The sequence below is a fragment of the Miscanthus floridulus genome, chromosome 6, assembly GCF_019320115.1.
Source record: "Miscanthus floridulus cultivar M001 chromosome 6, ASM1932011v1, whole genome shotgun sequence".
NCBI classification, from domain to species: Eukaryota; Viridiplantae; Streptophyta; class Magnoliopsida; order Poales; family Poaceae; genus Miscanthus; species Miscanthus floridulus.
In genome coordinates, this window is record NC_089585.1 from 26300502 (window position 1) to 26307607 (window position 7106).

Genomic DNA, 7106 nt, shown 5'->3' on the forward strand with positions numbered 1-7106 from the left:
ATTTGTGCGTTCGAAATTTGTCTAGCGCAACAAGTGAACGATCTCCGACGCGATGCCCAGCTTCTCCTCGGTGTCCCGGTTCACCTGCTCCAGCGGCGACACAATCTCCTGCGCGTCGAAGAGGCGCTGGCACTTCTCCGGGAACACGCGCAGCGCGCTCACAGCGTCGGCCACGCGGTCGTCGTACGCCGGCATGTGGGTCACCCTGGCCAGCGCGTGCGCCGCGGTGTGGAGGCAGTCCTTGTACAGCGCCGCGCACCTCGCCACCAGGCGGCCCGCCGGCGACGGCGTCCCTCGCCGCGCCCCGTAGCTGAGGTCCCACGCGCGCAGCCTACCGCGGAGCGCCGATCTCCTGGCGCCCCTCAGCGCGATGATGGCGAGATCCCGGACCGTCGTGGCGCTGCTGCTCCGGTTGCTGGACTCGAGCAGGGATACGCAGAGGCGCTGGTTCGACGTCCTGCCGCAGGTCTGAGGAAGGAGGCGGGGGCGGCGACGCAGAGCAGAGCGCCGAGGAGGACCTTGTGGTTTCCTGGTGATGTTCTGCTCGTTGAAGCCGCCATTGCCGTGGTGGAGCTGAAGTGACCCGGGATGTGTGTGCGATCACTCTTGTGTGTGCGTACGTCCTGCACTTATATAGCTGTACATATATACGATCAAGAAGCATGGGACCTCATCGAACTTAAGTGTCATTGATCGTAGTGAATGTTAATTACTTTAACGCACATCAAAATCAATAAGTATGACATCATTAAGTTGAACTATAGATGAGAATAGTTTTTCCATCTATCTAGACTTTAAGAATCGGGGGTTATAGGCCAAGAATGCACTCTTAGCTAATACAGTTACATTGGCATAAGTATGTATTTCAACGTTTCATCGCTAGATATATTGCGTTTACATTAGCAAAAACAATAAGTGTGGTCATATATTTTTCTAACAAAACAAAACAAAAATGGTGTAATGTTTAAATGTTTAAGGCAATGATACTTCTATCCCCTAATAATAACGAAGAGCCAAAATTTCTATCATACATTTTCCTGCCTCTTCCTCCCGTATTCTTGTATATTTTTTCCGTTCCATTTCAGGTTCTATCCGTATTTAGGGCCTGTTTTGTTTCTTGAGACGAGAGACTAGGGACTACACAGGGACTAAACTATAGTCCCTTATGCTGTTTGATTCAAGGGACTAATCTACTGCACAAAGACCATGATACCCCTATTCAATACACAAATCAGCTAGGGGCTGTACCCTTGTTCCCGCGTTGCTTTTTCTGACCGCGCTGCTTGCTTTGCCTTGCCGCGTTGCCGGCAGGCTTTCCTCTCCCCAAATCATGGAAAAATTCAAAATAGTGTTCATGCAGTTCATAAATATTCAATATTAAAAATCATCAGACCTACAATCTCCTAAATAAACCATCAGCTATCCAATCCCGAAACTGATTCATATTTTGATCTTCGTCCCCTTGACGTATACGTCGTCTATTTCCTTGAGAAAAACACGATGCTTCGGCCATTGGAACGTAGTTTTCATCCTGATCACACATATCAAAGTTCGTATCCGCTAAAGCACTCTCTCGAATGAAATTATGAACGGCCATGCAAGCCATAATTATTTGGCTTTGCTTTGCCATTGGATAACTCGGCAAATCTAACAATATCCTCCACTTCATCTTCAAAACTCCAAAAGACCGCTCGATGACATTTTGAAGTGAAGAATGCGAATAATTAAAGAGCTCCTTTTTACCTCTTGGCATTGGTCCTTGCCAAAACTCCTGGAGATGATACTTTGTTCCCTTATATGGTGCAAGGTAACTTGTTCGGTTTGGGTAACCCGAGTCTACAAGATAAAACTTCCCTACATAACATGGAATTAAGACATAAATGCAGTTGCAGATTTACAACAGTACGTAAACAACAGTACGTAAATCAAACAAGTCAATGGCTGAAAACTTTCATTTTGAAAGTAGGTTTCAACTTGTAATAAAGTAAAGGTCTCTTTTGAGGGAAGACATATTAACGTAGCCGAAACCACTCTTGATGATTGAATTTCAGATCATTGCATTGAAACTTTCTAAAGTTCATTGGAGTACCAGTTTCAGAGTAGCTGGATAACACAAATCCTACAACGCTCACAGTAGGAGTGTCCAGAAGCTGAAAGAACAATCTCAACTAGAATACTTCACCTCAACAGTTAACAACAATGAGAGAGTTGGCTGTCAATCTACCATCAAGGAGCTAAAACTTCACCTCAATAACATTCAACAGCAAAAACATTTCAAATAAGACAGATAAGTAGCAACTAAACCCGCACCACAATATATAGACAAAAATCAAGGATTCAAAAGGCAGCCAAAGGAGAGCTACTGACTAAGATACTATCTATGTTGCTACTGTATCAATTATCTAGGACCCCCCCCCATGAAAATTAGAGAATGAACAAGTAAACAGCATGTATTTCTGTCCAAATTGCCCACTGGTTCATAATACAAGGAGTATATGATTGTCTATATAAGCTATCTGTGATATAACTGGTTATGTGCTCCATTTATTTCTCCCTATACTTATACTTATTCTTACTGAGGATTTATATTTTTTTTCTAGCAGTAGCTACTAATGATCGAGGATTGAGGAAGGAACAAGAGTGCACTAGTACTATTGCACTAACTAGTAACAACATTTTTTTTCTTACTGGAGATGATATTTTCATTTTGAAAGGGAGATGGAAGTTGAAGGCCCTGAGAAAACTCTTAAGAGTGGAATTAAGATAACTGAAGGTGGCTATCCCCCTCCCCCCAAGAAATTCAAAGCGGCTGAGACTAACAACAAAGAATCTGGCCAAACCAGTGGGAAAACCATAACACTTGGAAAGGGTACAGCTGAAGAGAAAAGACAGAGTAACAATGTTACTATGTCTGCACCATCAAAGATTTGTGGGAAATATGGAACTGGGAGATTCTAACAGTGAAACTCTTAGTGACCTAACTCTGATTCTAACAGTGAAACTCTTAGTGACCTAATCAGAAAGATTGATGGCTATTAACTCTCTAATGTCCACTGCATGGTATGGAAGCAGTTGCGGGACAAATGCAAGCAAGCAGGCACAATATCTAGACAATGTAACTGCAACATATCGGTCTGGACTGCTCCCATTCCCACTGCTCGGAGAAAGATGACAGTAGTCAGTTGCGATATGCCAAATCAGCATGATCTCTACTTGAGAATGATCCTTCAGTGTCCAATGATCCTTCAGTGCCCAATGCTCAAACATACTAATGCGGACCTGTGATGCTAGCCGATTGGTCTGCTCACCAAAGGTTGGTTTGATCGACCCAGCAATAGCTTTCTTTGTTTCAGGGGATATTTCAACAGGGTCTAAATTGCAGTTGGGAAAAAACTTGAAAAAAACCTTGTCCGACAAAATAACTGTGTATTGGGCAATCCAAATCCTATTTCTCCTCTGGGGACAGATTAAAACTCTGATGAGAAAACCGATCAACTTCTCAAGAAATGCAATTTGTTTATATTTGACATACACATAGGCAAGTGAAACTCTTAGTTACTATGTCTTTGGATAATGCTGTTTTGTTTTACCATTCAGAGAACAATGTTGATTGATGCATTTCCAGTATTTCTTGTTTGCACGATCTAGTAGCTTTCCTGCAAGAACTGTTTGCAGCTATCTTCAAGTTTGACCTATCATTTTTTCCCCTGAAACAAAGAGCTCCATGTTGTTCCATTAATAGGTAAAAAAATGGACCTCTTGCTTTGATGTTCCAGTACAACATCCTTTATTTGTGACTACCTTATGTGCCATAAGAAAATCCCCATTTATGACTAGCTAACAAGAAATGTTGTCCTACAAAACAAGTGTTGGTTTTGGACCTAAGTAGCTAGCTATGTTTGTGGTTTCATTTGTAGGAACCTCTATGGGGAACCGTTCTCGGCAAAGAGCAGGTAAGGGCAGCATGAAATCAATCAGTGATGAAACTGAGAGCACCAGCAGAGAAACAGAAGCAAGCAAGTTTCACAGATTCAAATGCACAGATGAAACATTGGGAGAGCCATGCCTTGACAGGATCCCTAATTTCCACTGCAAAAGGTGGGTGTTTTTGATGCTACATGCCCATCAGAATGTGTTGGCAACAAAAAGGCTCGTTCTAGTCCATTCAAGAAAATTCTTGATCCTATCATGAAGTCAAAGTCTCAACGGAACCCTTCTCTGGTGGAAACAGAAGATTCAAAATCTAGTAGTACTCTATTTGGAGGAAAAGGCAGAGTACTGCGCAAATCTTTGTTAAGTGATATCTCAAGGGCTGAGCAAAGCCTTGCACCTAATTGCTAGACAAATGGGGAAGCCCAGAAATTGACTGTTACTTCATCACCAACTCAACTTATGTATTTCCGTTATCTTTCGTTATCTATTCTATTCATACAAACTCATGTATTTGAATATAATTTCAGCTCATGTATTTTTCAAATATTAGCTATTTGCATGGCTACTGGTTAGATTGCAACAACACCACAATATCTATTGCATCACTAGCACACATACTGAGCCACTGTTAAGCATTGCACTTGCATGGACTAAATCTACAGAAAAAGATCCGCCAAAAGTAACAGTGGCTAACACAATCTAGGTGAAACATGGAAAGTAACATGAAAAGTATGTCAATCTAGGTGAAACAAGATATGATAGTAGACATCAATACCTTCAGGTGGATGTGGAAACTTGTCACCATACTTCTCAATTGCATCCTTGAATACCCTCATATCATGAACGGATCCAGGCATCCCGCCACAACAAAGGTAAATCTCATATTGAAGTCACATATTGCCAACACGTTCTGAGTAGTGTAACCATGCCTCCCTGTATGTTGCACTACCTGATTAGTTGGCACAACTACAGGGACATGTGTTCCATCTATGGCTCCAATGCATTTATCAAAGAAAGGAGAAACCGAGGGGATTGTAACCTTTGACGCACAGACCTAAAATGAGGATCAATTGTCCTAATGATATCAGCTGCTAGCTTAGACACGCTAGCCAGCACCTTCTCAAACTTCCTACTAACTGTCTCGAGTGATCGTGTAAACCTATTTTCAACTTGTCTAACAGCTTGTTGTCCTCCACATATCCATAAGAACATCCCCAAAGCCTCCACTGATGACATCTTACGTGTGGACTTCAATCCATATGACTCCACAAGGACATTATGAAGCTTATCAAAAACATTTCTGTGCATCCTAAACATGTTGTAACAACCAGTCCTATTACTTAGGTTTCTCATGACCCATTCGTATCCAGATTCTTTAGGTACTCTATACTCAGCTTTGTTCATATATTTGTCGAAGTGAATCATACCGATCATGGATGCAGTAAGGACCATTTGCCACCTCCTCTTCTGAGCCCTCAAGAAATACTCTTCTATTGCAGCATCTTCATCATCCGAACTATCACTGGCACTTGAATCATCATCCTCCAAACTAGCACTGTCACTTGAATCATCATCTGACCCTTGCTCTGAATCATCATCATCATATTTAGTGCCATCTCCCTCAAGTGTTGCTACATTAACATCATCGACCTGAACACACAAACAGCAAATCGCATCAGACCATAGGTTAACCACTCATAAAAAAGGTTCACCACTCAAGACATAGGTTCACCACTCAAGAGTCAAGACATAGGTTCACCACTCATAAATAAATTCATCACAGATAATAGGTTCATCAAGCACATAAGATGTTCATCACACATAATAGGTTCATTAAGCATATAATAGGTTTAACAAGCATAGAAGATGTTCATCGCGCATAATAGGTCCAAAGATACTACACTTTACTTAAGATACTACAGCCATCATAGATACATCAAACACTCCATTGGTTCACACTTCACCCGCTGCTGCGCTGGCACCATCTTCTCAACCATAGAAACCTTGACTCCGATGTGGTGAGTTTATAGAAGATGTTCCTGTTGTATTCTTTCTCAAATAATGTTGTAGCTATGAAGAATTCTTCTGTTTCTTCAGCTGCCCCCACATTCCTTCGCCAAGGCCAAGCATCTATCTATTTGTTCCTGCTTCTCTTGCTTCTTCTTCATATGTCTGAGTACCTTGCTATTTCTGTATTGATCCAATTTTTCATTTGAAAGCTTGCTGTCCTGATCAAACTTGTCCATGATTCCACTCATCATGTTCAGCAAAGGTGTCTTGCTTTTCCTAGGTGGACTGTCGCCTGACTTGCATTTCTTGGATGGACTCTCGGCTATAGTGGCACTACTGCTTGCCCTCTTGTGGCTGGAACTACTCACTGGACTGTTCCCAAACACATCTGCATCACTTCCTGTAGGACTCCAAGCAGCAGCCCCAGAAACATCAACCGCGTCATCCCCTACAACATCACATGCTTGCTGCCTAGGGATGCATGAAGATGACCCATCTACTGTCACACCTTGGAACATCTCGATTAGAAGGTGCAAGTAAGCAGGATTGCTCGACTGAAATTTCTTGCACTCTGCTTGTCCCTGAAATGCACAGATGAAGAACACAAATGATTAGATCACATCACGGCGAGCCTGGCACATGGTCTAGGTGAAACCAAAGTAGTAAGTACCTTTGTGTTGTTGGTCCACCATTCAGGCGATGCATCAATTGTACCATCAGGTTTTCGGCCTAACCCTGTGTTTTGATTAAGCTTCAACCAGAAGTGGTACATTGTCTTGCAATTTTTCACTCGGTTCTTCATGCATTTGGTGTCATGCCAGAGATTAGTGATGTGGTAATATTTTTTTTCGAATTTCGTTGTAACCTCTAGTGGTCATGGTCCCATTATTCCAATTCCCTTTTCTCATTTGCTCAATAAAAAGTTCATAGAAATAGTATATGTTTTGGTCACTCCAATGTGCCTTGTCATAATCCTTCTATAACAGAAAAAAGATGGCATCACATATCTAGAATGCGGCAAAACTCAACTATAAATTGGTGTACAAAATGTAGGCAAATAAGAGGTAGTTGAGGATTCAGCTGATTGAAATAACAGTCACATACTACTTCACATGAAGACAATAAACTAAAACTATAAAAAGGTAATGCTACTGTAAAAAGTA

The 7106-nt window shown here is 41.9% G+C and overlaps 1 pseudogene; it reads right to left on the reverse strand.

Annotated features, from left to right (window-relative positions):
- Window positions 1-21: 21 nt before the first annotated feature.
- LOC136460379 (protein ALP1-like) lies at window positions 22-5250 on the reverse strand (annotated as a pseudogene).
- Between the last annotated feature and the right edge of the window lie 1856 nt (window positions 5251-7106).